A 13,346-nucleotide genomic window follows, 5' to 3' on the forward strand; every position below is an offset into this window, starting at 1 on the left:
TTAGCAGGGAGCTGGATCAGAAGTGGAGCAGCCAATATACGAACCAGCAACCATATGGGATGCCAGCGTTGCACGCTGCAGCTCATCCCACTGAGCTACAACACCGGCCTCGGACATTTATAGAGAAAAATCTTGACTATCTGAAAGTAAAGCTAAACAGTCTGTGGACTTCCATTATGCAACTAGAAATACATGTCCACAGGAGATTAACTCTTCCAGTCAATCAGGTTGAAAACGTTTGGAGGGGAAACAATCAACAGGATGGATGGCCCAAAGTAACCCAAGTCTTCCAGAACTTCATCAGTTCTGTTTTCTACAAATGCCTGTAATGTTACATGCGACCCTGATCTCTTTATCTCCGTCAGTTCTCTAATTCTTACTGTATTACTTATATCTTGCTGAGTAACAAATTACCCCACAAATCAGCAGATCGGAACAATAACCCTTTATTATTACACAGTTTTTGAGGCTCAGGATTCCAAGAGTGGCTTACCTCGGGGGCTCTGGATCAGGGTATCTCATGAAGTTGCAGTTAACGTGTCACAGCTGGGCCTGCAGCCACCCAGCTGTGGAACCTGCTGCTCAGCTCTCTCCACACAGGGCCTCCTCTCCTCACCACAGGAGCCTCTCCTCAAGAGTGCCAAGACAGGACGGCTCCCTCTGCTCACAGCAATTGTCCAAGAGAGACGGAGGGCATGGGAAAGAAGCTGTACTGTCTGTCAGGGTTCAGCCTTGGAAGAAACAAGCATCTCTCTCGATCTCTGCCACGTTCTGCTGGTCGCACAGAGCAGCTCTCTGTCACGTGGAGGGCATCACTAAGGGTGAGAGACTGGGATGGAGTTCCTGAATCTTGGTTTCTGCCTGGCTCAGACCTGGCTGTTGTGCCCATTTGTGGAGTGAACCAATGGAGAGTTGATCTCTCTCTCTCTGATTCTCCCTCTCTTGCTCTTCCTTTCAAAACAACAAAACAAAACAAAAAACCCACAACCTGGGCTTGTATTAATATTTAATGCCTTTGGGCCTAGTGCTAGTAAGTTAAGCCACCACCTGCACTGCTGGCAACCCATATCGTTGCTGGTTTGAGCCCTAGCTGCTCCACTTCCAATCCAGTTCTCTGCTAATGACCTGGGAAAGCAGAAGATGGCTCAAGTTCTTGGACCTCTGTGCCCACGTGGGAGACGTGGAAGCAGCTCCTGGCTCCTGGCTGCAGATCAGCCCAGCTCCAGCCATTATAGCCATTTGGGGAGTGAACCAGCAGATGGACGACCTCTCTCTCTCTGCCTCTGCCTCTCTGTAACTCTGCCTTTCAAATAAATTTTTTAAAAAATAAAAAAAATATTTAATGGCCAAGTTATTTCTATTGCTTCATAATCCGTCTGTTCCAACTCCGCGGGTATCCATTCCTTCTTTCCTCCCTGCCCAGCTTGCCCCAGGTCCATCTCCAAGGATGACCACTGTCCCTGAAGGAACCTCACTGTGACCCTCACCTCCCTGGATGGTACCTCCCACCTCATCGTGCTTCGAAGGCTGCCTAGGAGTTCAGGGGCCTCAAAATCATACTGCTGCATGCCTGACTTGCAAAAAAAAAACCAGCTCCTTAAGGCTTCCCAGAGCTCAGGTCACCCTGGCTCATCAGCAAGCCCACAGACAAGCCACACTTACCAGGTGACACTTTGAGGACCAGGAACCGAAGCCAAGTGGAGAAAACCTAACACTGTCTCACTGTCACATGGCGAGAACACCTAGCTAACTCAAGGGGCAGCCTCCTGGTGGTGAAATACTTGAGATTTGGGAACTTATCATGTCTAACACCTTTTATTCAGACGAGGGAATCGGGTCAATACTGACATCACTAAATGGCTCAGTCTGGATTTTCAGATCAAAGAAGCAATCTGCTTTGAAAGTCGATCCAGTAACTGCAGAACAAACAAACAATAAAAATAAGCTCCCTTCTTTGATAGTTCTGTAGCCTTCTGTCTTTTCCATCCAGGTTTCAGAGAGCTGCAGCCAGGACTCGAACCAGCGCCCATATGGAATGTCAGCACTGCAGGCAGCAGCCTTACCTGCTATGTCACAGTGCCGGCCCCTCTTCTATTTCTAATGTTCTGTCCTGAAATGTGGGGCAGTAGTGGGCCAGTGGGAAGACGAATCCAGACATCAGGGCACCTGGCTGGGCAACATCTGTGCAACCGATGGGCACCCCACTGAGCCCCCTGGCTCTTTTCCCATCCTGACACATCCGGAGTGCTGAGCAATTTGAAATCCAATTGCTCTGCAGAGCGCGGAACTTGCTTTGAATACTCTGGCTCTTGTGTATTATGCTGCATGCTGTTTTTCTCCAAATAAAATTTAATCGTCTTTGCGTTTCCTTTTACCCAGTTAAGGAAAAACTCAGCATGTTGTCAGATGTCCCTTTGGCTGCTCTTGGGCTGTGTTGAAGTCCCAGGGACTCCACAAGGCTCACACACCTAGAAGCGGGCTCTGTGGTCTTCCAGCGACACTAGCATCCACTGTCCAGTCCTGGTCCAATCCTGGTCCAATCCTGCAGGCTTCCTGTAGGAAGACAGCTGTGCTCATTGTATTTTGTGCTGTCTATGAGGATCCTTTACCATCCCTCCAAGTCACTTCTCTTGAAGTTCATTGCTGCTTCCTCTTATCCACCATTGCTTGTTTGCTTTTCGTCCTGCCCCTGTTCATCACTGTACAATACTCCTGAGGGCTAGAAGTCTGTTGGCTACAGCTACCAGAGCCCCTTGCCAGCAGCTTCTGGCTAGGAATGCCAGTGGTCCCTGGTGGGCTACTGGAAGGCAGAAGGTGGGGAAAGGGATTCACCGTGGTTCTAGTGTCTGACAGTATCTTGGGCAGCAATGATGACATCTGCTATAGTAACCCGGTTGCCAAAATTTCAGCTATCAGCATATCTAGAAGTAGACCCCACAGAGTCTCCATGAGCACGATGGTGGTCTGGGCTCGGGAACCTAGTGTGGGAGCAGCAGGAGTTTCTGTTTTCTGGATATCACCCTCCGCGCTTTTCGTCCTCCTCCTGCTTTCTTTTCCATTTCTTTTCTCACAAATCCCTGGGACTAAATTTCCTCCACTGGAAATACTCAATAGAGTTTCTGTTGTTGCTTTTACCGCACAGACCCAGATCGAACACTCCTTTTCTCTTCCCTGCTTGGTATCCTTGACCCACTTCATCGTAGGAAGATGCTATCTTTGCTAGTCCCAGATGCTGAAAAACAAGTCAGCCAGAGTTCTTGTAGCTGTACATAACAGAGACTCAAATGAAGAAGCTTAAGACAAATGGAGAATGTATGGTCACACTCCAGCATGGGTCCTGGAACCCCAGTGCTGACATGTATCCAGGCCTCAGGACTGTGGGTGGAATGCTGTAGGTTACTGCACTAGTCAGCTAGCACTACGTAACTACGCTGATAATGGCCACCATTGACTATTTTTCACAAGTCTATAGATTGGCTGGGAAGTTGTGATTATCTGGCTTGGTCCTGGAAGATCTCACCTTGGCTTCTTGTTTGCATCAGCTGACAGGTCAGTCAGGGGCTGCCTTGTTGGGGTGGATTTGGCTGGGGCACCGTGGCTGTGTTTCTTATCTGTTCGACAAGTGAGCTGAGTATGGTCTTAGGGAGTGAACGAGTCCAGGGGGAAAAGCATCAATGTACAAAGCTCTCTGTGGCACCCTGTCACTTCTGCCAGCCCGGATTTAGGTGAGGGAACACTAGGCTCTACTTCTTAATGGGAAGAGCTTCGAAGTCTTAATATGAGTGAAGCCACAAACAGTAAGGGAGTGGCAAACCGGGGCCAGTTACACCACCCGTCTGCTACACTAACCCAGGAAAATGTCTCTGCTTCTCCGTGAAGGTTTGCTTTGCTCTTCTTCCGCGTTCAGATCTGCTTTTTCTCTTTCCTCACCCATGTGGGAGACAATGGCCACTACTACAAGTTTATATATCATTGTTCAAGGACACAGCCAGGCTAAAACTGGAACCTCCGTCTCTTCCGTATATCCAGGGACTCTTCGTTGAGTCAAGTGCCCACTTAGAGATCAATAAACAGCAGTCTGGAAGAAGGGGTCAGACTGCTGTTCCCACAACAGTCATGTGGCCAGAGGCAGAGCAGAGAGCAGCCCCGAGGAAAGGAATATCAACACAACGCTACTCCAACAGAGCTTCGAAACTGACGAGTGCTTCAACATGTCTTCAATGTTTTAAGGAAAACTTTTGGCAGCCATGGCTGAGCTCCTCAAGCAAGGGGGCATGATGGGTTAGTGCAATGAGAAAGAGCATGTTTCTAGGATAAAACTACCATCTTTCTATCTGCCACATCCTGGATGTGTGGCCTTTTTTTTTTTTTTTTACAGTTTTAAAAAATAGTTATTTATTTACTTGAAGTGAGCAGAGGTAGAGAGAGAGAAAGAGAGCACTCCCATCCTGTAGTTCAATGCCCAAACGCCCACAACAGCTGGGACTGGGCCAGACAGAATTCAGGAACCAGGAATTCCACCTACATCTGCCACATGGGGACAGGGACCCAAGTACATGGGCCATCTCCCAATGCTCTCCCAGCTACATTAGCAGGAAGTGGGATCCCAAGCACAGCAGCTGGGACTCGAACCAGCTTAACCTACAAAACCTACAATGGCATAACCACCTCCCTTCTGGCAAATTCTTGACCTCCTTGTGGTCCAGTTACCTTAGTATTAAAACTGGGAAGAAAATGATTCCTACTTATTGAGAGACATGAAGACTGAAGTAACAAATACATAAGGTATATATGCATATAACACGGTTCCTACATAGTAAACGCTCAAAAAAAAAAAAAGTTACTGAAACGTTTCCCACCATTTAAAAAGAAGTGTTGAACACAGAGTATAAAACTGAGCAGCAGAGCGTTGTGGAGTATCTCTGTTAACCATCCTCATCAGATTCATGTGCAAGGTGCTGTAAGGGACACGCTATGGCTTGAACATGGCTTGGTCCCTGTGAAACTCAAATTGGAATTTGATTGCCATGTGGCAGTGTTGAGAGCTGGGGCTTTGAGGTGGTTAGGTGGCTAAGCGGGTGCACTCTTAGAGCAGTGGATTGGCTCCATGGGCGTGGGTTGCTGTCCAGGAGGCCCAGCTCTCTTCCTCTCGCCTCTCCTGTGTGAGACCCACTTGCCCCTCTGTTTTCCACCATCTTCTGATGGAGCACAAAAACTGTGACTGGAAGCTGCCACTAAGCTGTTGGACTTCCAAGCCTCCAGATCCATGAGCAAAATTAACTTCTTTCCCTCATAAAAGACCCGGTCTGTGCTATTTAGTTATAGTTTCAGAAGGATAGACCAGGACCAGACCACTAGGTTGCAATTAAATTAAATGAATCATGGGACATCTTCAGTGGAAGTCCCAGATGCGTGTTTATCCTTACGTAAGTCATCTTTTCAAGGAATCCCTTCAGGGTTTTGTGTTGACTCACAGCAGACAGACTTAAATCAAAGTACACACAGCCAAAAGGCCAGGCCATCCATGGTGGTAAAATGAAACTACCAACAGGAGGAGGATAGGGACTGGGGAGAGACTGCCTGAGGCTATTGTCAGAAGTCAGAGAAACAGGGTAATCTGAGGACAAAAAATGTAGGCTTATTTAATTCTTTCCCAACCCCTACATAAAGCCCAGAAACCTTGGAAGGTTAAGTCATTGCATGCCAACCAGCCCTAGCCAGAAAAGGAAAAGAAAATCGTTTAGAACAGGCAATAGTGGGATCCCAAATCAAGAACTTACTTCAGAAAATAGGAAGAACTGCCTTTTACAATTAATGCCATGTAATTTTTTTTTTAAGATCAAGTTATATGGAATAGACCTGGCTTAAAAGTACACACAAGATGTTATGAAAAAGTATTAAAATAGCTTCTTCTGCTTTATTGACCACACCTACATTCTTTGTGCATAGTCACATAGGAAGTAGCCAGAATTGAAGGCAGACAATTCCCTTATAATCTTAACAAAAATAGAAGCCTATAGTTGTAGTGACTCACTTGTTTCCTTCTGTTTTCAATCCTTATCTCAGGACCACAGATTGTATTACAATTGATAAGCAACTGTACATCTTTTGTGAAGCACCTTGAAATGTTCTGGCATGATCATGAGCTGGCCAAGTTTAGAATTCCTCAACAAAGCTAAGCATGTGACTGACGCCTGTCTCTTTAACGGGACACTTCATAGTATTTTGAGAACCTGCAACGAGTCACTTCACAAAGATCAGAACCAAGCTTTTAATAAATAACATGATTGAAGGAAGACACTTTCTTAGAGTGAAATCTATTTATGTCACGCTTTCTTCACTTCTAAAACATACTATGAGATCCTTTCACGGTTCATAAAAGTGAGGATCGAGTTTTCATGCCATATATGTGAAGTGTACCTTCCTCAACCTTATTGCAATGTTGGCACATTACTCATCTGATGTGAAACTAAAATAAAATACTATATTATGAACACATCTAGTTACAAACTCTAGGCAACATACTGTTCAGAGATTTCACTTTTTTCTTTTATACTGTCCTTGACTAATTTATTCTTTCTTAGCATGAAGTGCCATTCAGTGATTTGGAAACTATGAATTGTGCTAGTACATGTGCAGATACAACCCCAAGTCACCCAATTATGGCTGATTCGATTCTGACTACAATATTAAAATGAGTGGACTGCAGTGTGGCCAAAAGTGCTAGCCATTTCCCCAAATCTATTTTCCACCTAGTTTATGTTAATAAAATCCCTGGTGTTCATGTGGTTCAGGGCTACCCCTAATCAAGACTCGGTTTCTCAGCCTGCCTTGCAGCTGGGAGAGGCTCAGTGTTTAGTTCTGCACAATGGGATGCTACACATGATCACTTCTGGATGTTCATGGGAGAGAAATGAGCCACGGGTTCCCCGTCTATCTAACCACCCACCTGCGTCTCACTCAGTAAAGCAGTAGGAGGAGCAGGTAATAAAGTGAATTCTTTGTCATTAGGTACAGTCAAAACAAAGGGTCTTGAGCAAGAAGAGCCTGTACCTGGGTCTATAATCAGTGACAGTCAGTGCTGGCCTTCTGTGCTACACTCCGGTGCAATTGAAACAAACTCATCCTTTAAAATATAAGATACTTGCTTGTTGTAAATCGATGGCTAGTTGTCTTTTGGAAGTCATCACATGTTATAGATGCCACCCAATGGTTGTGTCTTTGTTGCAGGTGAAAAGTGAGAATTGCAGCCAAATAATGCAAGAGAGATTTGGGCTATAAGGAAAAATGTAAATAAGAATTTAAAGATAATGAAGACAAGAAGTGAAAAAAATCCAAGTAAAGATCTTAATTTGGGCTACATTTGCATATATAGCTGCATTTTTTATTCTGGTTTCTCCAATTCTCTTTCTGATATAGATTTCTATGAGTCCCTTAAATATTGCATCTATTTAAAAGTATAGAAGCACTTCTCAATGAAAGAACCATAGTATTTTCTCTTATTTTTATGTTTCTCTAATGAGCATTATTTGAAAAAAATGTATTTGTACTCATATATATGTAATTCTTTTTTTTTTATTAAACTTTTATTTAATGAATATAAATTTCCAAAGTATAGCTTATGGGTTACAATGGCTTCTCCCCTCCCACAACCTCCCTCCCGCCCGCAACCCTCCCCCCTCCCGCTCCCTTTCCCCTTCCATTCATGTAAAGATTCATTTTCAACTCTCTTTGTATACAGAAGATCAATTTAGTATATATTAGGTAAAGATTTCAACATTTTGCCCATATAGCAATATCAAGTGAAAAAACTACCATTGGATTACTAATTATAGCATTAAATAGCAATGTACAGCACATTAAAGACAGAGAGCCTACATAATTTTTTTTTCAAAATAATTAATTTTCTATGCCATTTCCATTTTAACACCAGGTTGTTTTTTTTTTTTTCATTTCCAATTCTCTTTATATACAGAAGATCACTTCAGTATATAATTAGCAAAGATCTCATCAGTCTGCGCCCACACAGAAACGCAAAGTATAAAAATACTGTTTCAGTACCAGTCATAGCATCACTTGGCTTTAGATGACACATTAGGGACAGATCCCGCATGGGGTGTAAGTACACAGTGACTCCTGTTGCTGACTTAACAATTTGACACTCCTGTTCATGGCGTCAGTAATCTCCCTAGGCTCTAGTCATGAGTTGTCAGGGCTATGGAAGCCTTTAGAGTTCGCTGACTTTGGTCTTATTCCGATAGGGTCATAGTCAAAGTGGAGGTTCTCTCCTCCCTTCGGAGGAGGGTACCTCCTTCTTTGATGGCCCCGTTCTTTCCACTGGGATCTCACTCACAGAGATCCTTCATTTAGGTCCTTTTTTTTTTTTTTTTTTTTTTTTCCATGATACCTTGGCTTTCCATGCCTGCTATACTCTCATGGGCTCTTCAGCCAGATCTGAATGCCTTGAGGGCTGATTCTGAGGCCGGAGTGTTGTTTAGGACATCTGCCATCCTATGAGTCTGCTGTGTATCCCACTTCCCATGTTGGATCTTTCTCTCCCTTTTTGATTCTATCAGTTAGTATTAGCAGATACTTGTCTTGTTTGTAATTCTTAGGGAAGCTAAAAACTTATTGGCATACATTTTCATTTTTGTTATGTGAACTTGACATAGTCAATTATGCATATATCTAACCATATTAAAGCATCAAGCCATTCTATAGGTCATATGTAGGAATAAGATTCTTCACTGTAGACCATAAACACTTTGTTTAGAGGAACAGGTACCAATGACTGCACTTATAATTTTCTTGACCAAACTTAGAAGGCTATCAATCACAGCACACACTGATTCCACTAGTGCTTTTCATCAAGTCTGAAAACAACAGGACAAATGTCACACTCATCATCTGGGCCCTCGGACAAACATGCCCAAGCAATTCTTAACTGTCTTGGACACGAGAAAAGGGACAACTGTAAAATAATATGTACTTCTTCATGGTGGTCAACACAAGTCTTGAATATTGGCCATCTCTTTTCACTAGGAAAAGAAAATGAGGCAATTGGTGATTCTCTGCTTTCCTATTTCTCCTACAGTAAAGAGCAAAACCAATTCTAATTTTTTTTATTACTGCTTGAAAAAACAAAAGTCTAGAACAACCTTATTTCTTTAAATACATTATATCCAGGCAACTGCATCCCAGAGTTTTCTCCTAAAATTTACAATTTATACCTATGGCAGTATATGTTTCTGACTCTTTTCTCTCTTCTAATTTTGATTATGTTCCACTCAGAAAGAACACTGATCAAAATAAAATGTGAAATCATAACAAGAACACTTATTTCTTCTAATATCTTAGCACTACAATATTTACTCTTAAAAATAATCTTACTACTAAATTGTGATGCAATGGAAAGGACAATAGACCAGGAATTAGAAGACCTGGGTTTGATTTCTGCCTTTGACCTTAATTTGCAGTGTGATCTTGGGGTGTGCCAGTGTTAATACACACCACTGTCTCACCTATACCACAGGAGGATCAGACTAAAAGATCTCTGGGATGGTTTCCCTTAAATTACATTATGCCAAAGTTATAATTTAAGCCAACTTTAAAGATATTAATTGGCATGGGCATTCAGCTTAGTGACCTAGACACCAGCTGAGAGGCCTCAATCCCACTTTGAAGTGCCTATGCTTGGATCCCAGCTCTGCTCCTGGATCCAGGTTCTTGCTAAGTCACGTCCTGGGAGATGGCAGGTAATTGCTAAGTGGCTGGGTAACTACTACCCACCTGGGAGACCCAGGTAGCGTGTTTGGCTCCACACTCCAGTCTGGTTCAGCCCCAGCTGTTGCAGGCATTTGCTAGGATGAGTCAGCAGAAGGAAGCTCTCTTTCTCGCTGCCTATCAAATAAATATTTTTAAAATTTTAAATATTTTTAAATATTAAAAAAATATTTATTTTATACACTCAGCTCACATACATACCCTGGTTTTTGCTTTACAAACTATAAACCTTAGAACTGGTAGCAGTTACAGGTTAATTTTAGTAGGAATTTGATCTTCATTAATGTTTAAAAGAACAGTAACTCTCCATATCATGTCTCTGAAACAAGTGTTTGAATTGACTATGATTACTTTATACTTGATGAGAACTTAAATAGCAAACCAGCAACTACAACCCAAAACTATACAAGCACTAAATAAGCAAATTCATTACTATTTTTTTTTTCTTTTTGCAAACAATACTAGCATATCCTCTGAATTTACTCATACTTAAACTTTGGGAGAAAAAATTTAGTATTATAAAAGTCTATATTCAGATTACTAGAAACTACAGAAATAAGAACATTCTCACCCCTACTCCTCCTCCTGCTCCCACTACTCAATTCTCTTCTCGCACACCACCCCCTACGCTGCCTCTGCACCACAGAGTTACTGAGCAACCCACCCTGACGTTTCTCCATCAGCTGCTGACCGGGTCCTAGGACATCTCAATGAAATACACAATCCTGGCAGCCTGCTCAGCTTTCTTTGTTGGTTTTAGCTGCAAAGTGTTCATCCTTTGTCCCTGGTAGGTGTTGCTGTTGTTGCTGTGTAGTCAGCATGGTTATCAGTTTGCATCATGAACATCAACTTCAAATTTTCCAAGAATTCACCCATGGCAGACCAGCAGCTCAAGTGGATTCCTCCCTGACCCACATATAACAACAGTTAGCTAAAAGCTGGCCTAAATCAGAATCATGCATGCAGACAGCTTACAATTCATTGCGTTGGCCTCTGAATTTTTATCATTTCTTTAATTCTCAGCTGAGAATTACATTGATTTTGCGATTCAGCAGAGAAAATGCAATGTTACTCAGAAGATACAGTACAGTCTCATCAGCTGCTGAATGAATACAGATAAAGAGAGAACGAAGTGAAATTTAAGGATCACCTGATCTGTATGCAAAGGCAAGCAATCCAAACTGATGACACAACATCTGTCTCCTCCTTTCTGTGGGATCACAGCTGCCTCGCTTGGGCTGACTGATAGGGACAGAAGGAATAGGAAGCCTGTGGGTAGCCATAGGCTAGGGAAGGCTAAGATCAAGGGCATTCTGAGTTACGCTTAGCTTGACATGATAAACTGTGCATGATGAATACTCTAGAACATACTAGAAATCTTGGTCATGCTGTGAAATACAGACCAGAAGGGAAAGTTAGATAAGTGGAAAATCCAAATATGTAGACAAAACATCGCTCAAAAATGTGCCTGAACTCACACTGATTAGCTGTATGGGAATGAGCCATAATTCCCAGATGTACTTGCAAACTATATTCTCTCCATTGGTAAATATATTTTGTGTGGGACTTTCACAGTTGGAGACACTGTCATGATTTATTCACTTACTTTTAGAGAAGATGTAGAAGAAAGCTCAGATTTTAGGACTTTTCTTAAAAATGAAGCTCACGCTACCCCGAAAAAAGAGAACAGAAAATGTGGAAGAAAGTTGCAGCATTAACCAGCCAGTTTCTAGACTCGCTTTTAAATGGTTTGATTACCCTTTGTTAACAACTGCACTGCATTTAAGTCACATAGACTTTTGCCAGAGCCCTGCTGTATTCTGCTCTTGAACGCAAGTTATTTAATAACCTGTCAGCAAGTTCTCTAACCAATTCATTATCTAAGCTGGAGGTACTAAATGCTCATTCTGTTGCTGGATGGATTTTCTCCAGCTAAACCTGAGAAATGTTGCAGACAGCAGAGAGGATTCTTCCAGCTTTCTAAATACGTCAGTGGGCTGGTACTAAAATTCCTTGCTTCTGTTGAATTATTTGAACTGCTGTCATCCAATTACCAATTCTCCCTTCATTTTCTTAAATCAATTCCTTTTTGTCACCAGAAGAATCAGTTAAAAGGCATTTATATAATAAATTAGTAGCCTTGTATTAGTTTACCTGTAAGGTCATGAGTAACAAGTAAGCTCTACAATAAAGCATTCAACATTAATATTTTCTAAAATATAACAAAGTGAAACTTTTTCTTCATTGTCCGCATATTGAAGGACACTAACTGTTCATTTCACACCCATGAAAGCTGCTGAATTCCTGTTACGTATTTAGCTGAGCACAAGGCTCCCCAGGAAGTAACAACACTTTGAATTCTAGAGTTTAAATGCTATGAGAGACACATCCCCGTCTTTTTATCTTAATACTCAAAAACAGCATTCATATTATCGAAGTCAAACACGAGAGTCTAACGCAAAAAGGTACGGATGCCACATTTTTTGCTTTTCTTTTTTAATGCATACGTTTAAAGTGTGTGACATAATGCCATGATATACTTTTCTTGGTATCTATACACATAGCGATGTGGTAACTTCTAGGTTCATCCATGGTTTCACAAATGTCAGGAACCCCTTTTGGCAAAGCTGAGTAACATTCCATTGCGGGTATGGACCATAATTTCTTTATCCATTCATCAGTCAGTGGGTACTTCAGTTCTTGTCATATTTGGCTACTGTGACTAATTCAACAATGAAGTGCAGATTTCTTCAACATACCACTAGCGGACACACACCACTAAGAAATGCGATAATAACCTTGCCCCCAAACACCAATCTCCTTCCATTGATGTTCTGTACTCCATGCCTGGAATATATTTAGAATGTTTTAATTTAAAAATTATTCAGCATGAGGCCAGTGCTCTGGTACAGTGGGTTAAACTGCTACCCACAAGGCCAGCATACATAGCAGAGTGCCAACTGCAGTCCCAGCTACTGTACTACCAAGGCAGCTTCCCGTTAACCTACCTGTTAACATAACAGCAGACGATGGCTCAGGTGCCTGGGCCCCTGCTACTTGCATGGGAGACCCAGATGGAATCCTTGCCTCTGGCCTGGTCCAGCCCTGACTGTGGCAGCAATTTGGGGAGTGAGCCAGCAAATCAAAGTGTTCTCTCTCTCTCTCTCTCTCTCGTTCTGCTTTTCACACAAACTTTTTAAAAAATTACTAAACTTCAAATTTAAAAATTTGCATTTATATTCACTCATTTAAAAATTAATTAGCTTTTTTTCAGAAGCAGAGAGAAAGAAAGGCAGAAACAGAAATCTCCTGTTTGGGGCCAGCACTGTGGCATAGTGGGTAAAACTGCTGCCTGCAGTGCTGGCATTCCATATGTGTGCCGGTTCGAGTCGCAGCTGCTCCACTTTCTGGTCCAACTCTCTGCTATGGCCTGGGAAGGCAGCAGAGGATGAACCAAATCCTTGGGTCCCTGCACCTATGTGGGAGACCTGGAAGAAGCTCTTGGCTCTTGGCTTCAGATCGGTGCAGCTCCAGCCATTGCAGCCATCTGCTAGATGAAGACC

General features: G+C 42.6%; 1 non-coding gene across 1 annotated transcript; it reads left to right on the top strand.

Annotated features, from left to right (window-relative positions):
• Positions 1-6,360: 6,360 nt before the first annotated feature.
• LOC133758982 (small nucleolar RNA U13) lies at positions 6,361-6,464 on the top strand. The gene has a single exon (XR_009865876.1). It is a non-coding gene; the product is annotated as a small nucleolar RNA U13 (small nucleolar RNA).
• Positions 6,465-13,346: the final 6,882 nt, after the last annotated feature.

Source organism: Lepus europaeus, chromosome 4 (genome assembly GCF_033115175.1).
Source record: "Lepus europaeus isolate LE1 chromosome 4, mLepTim1.pri, whole genome shotgun sequence".
In the NCBI taxonomy this organism is placed as follows: domain Eukaryota; kingdom Metazoa; phylum Chordata; class Mammalia; order Lagomorpha; family Leporidae; genus Lepus; species Lepus europaeus.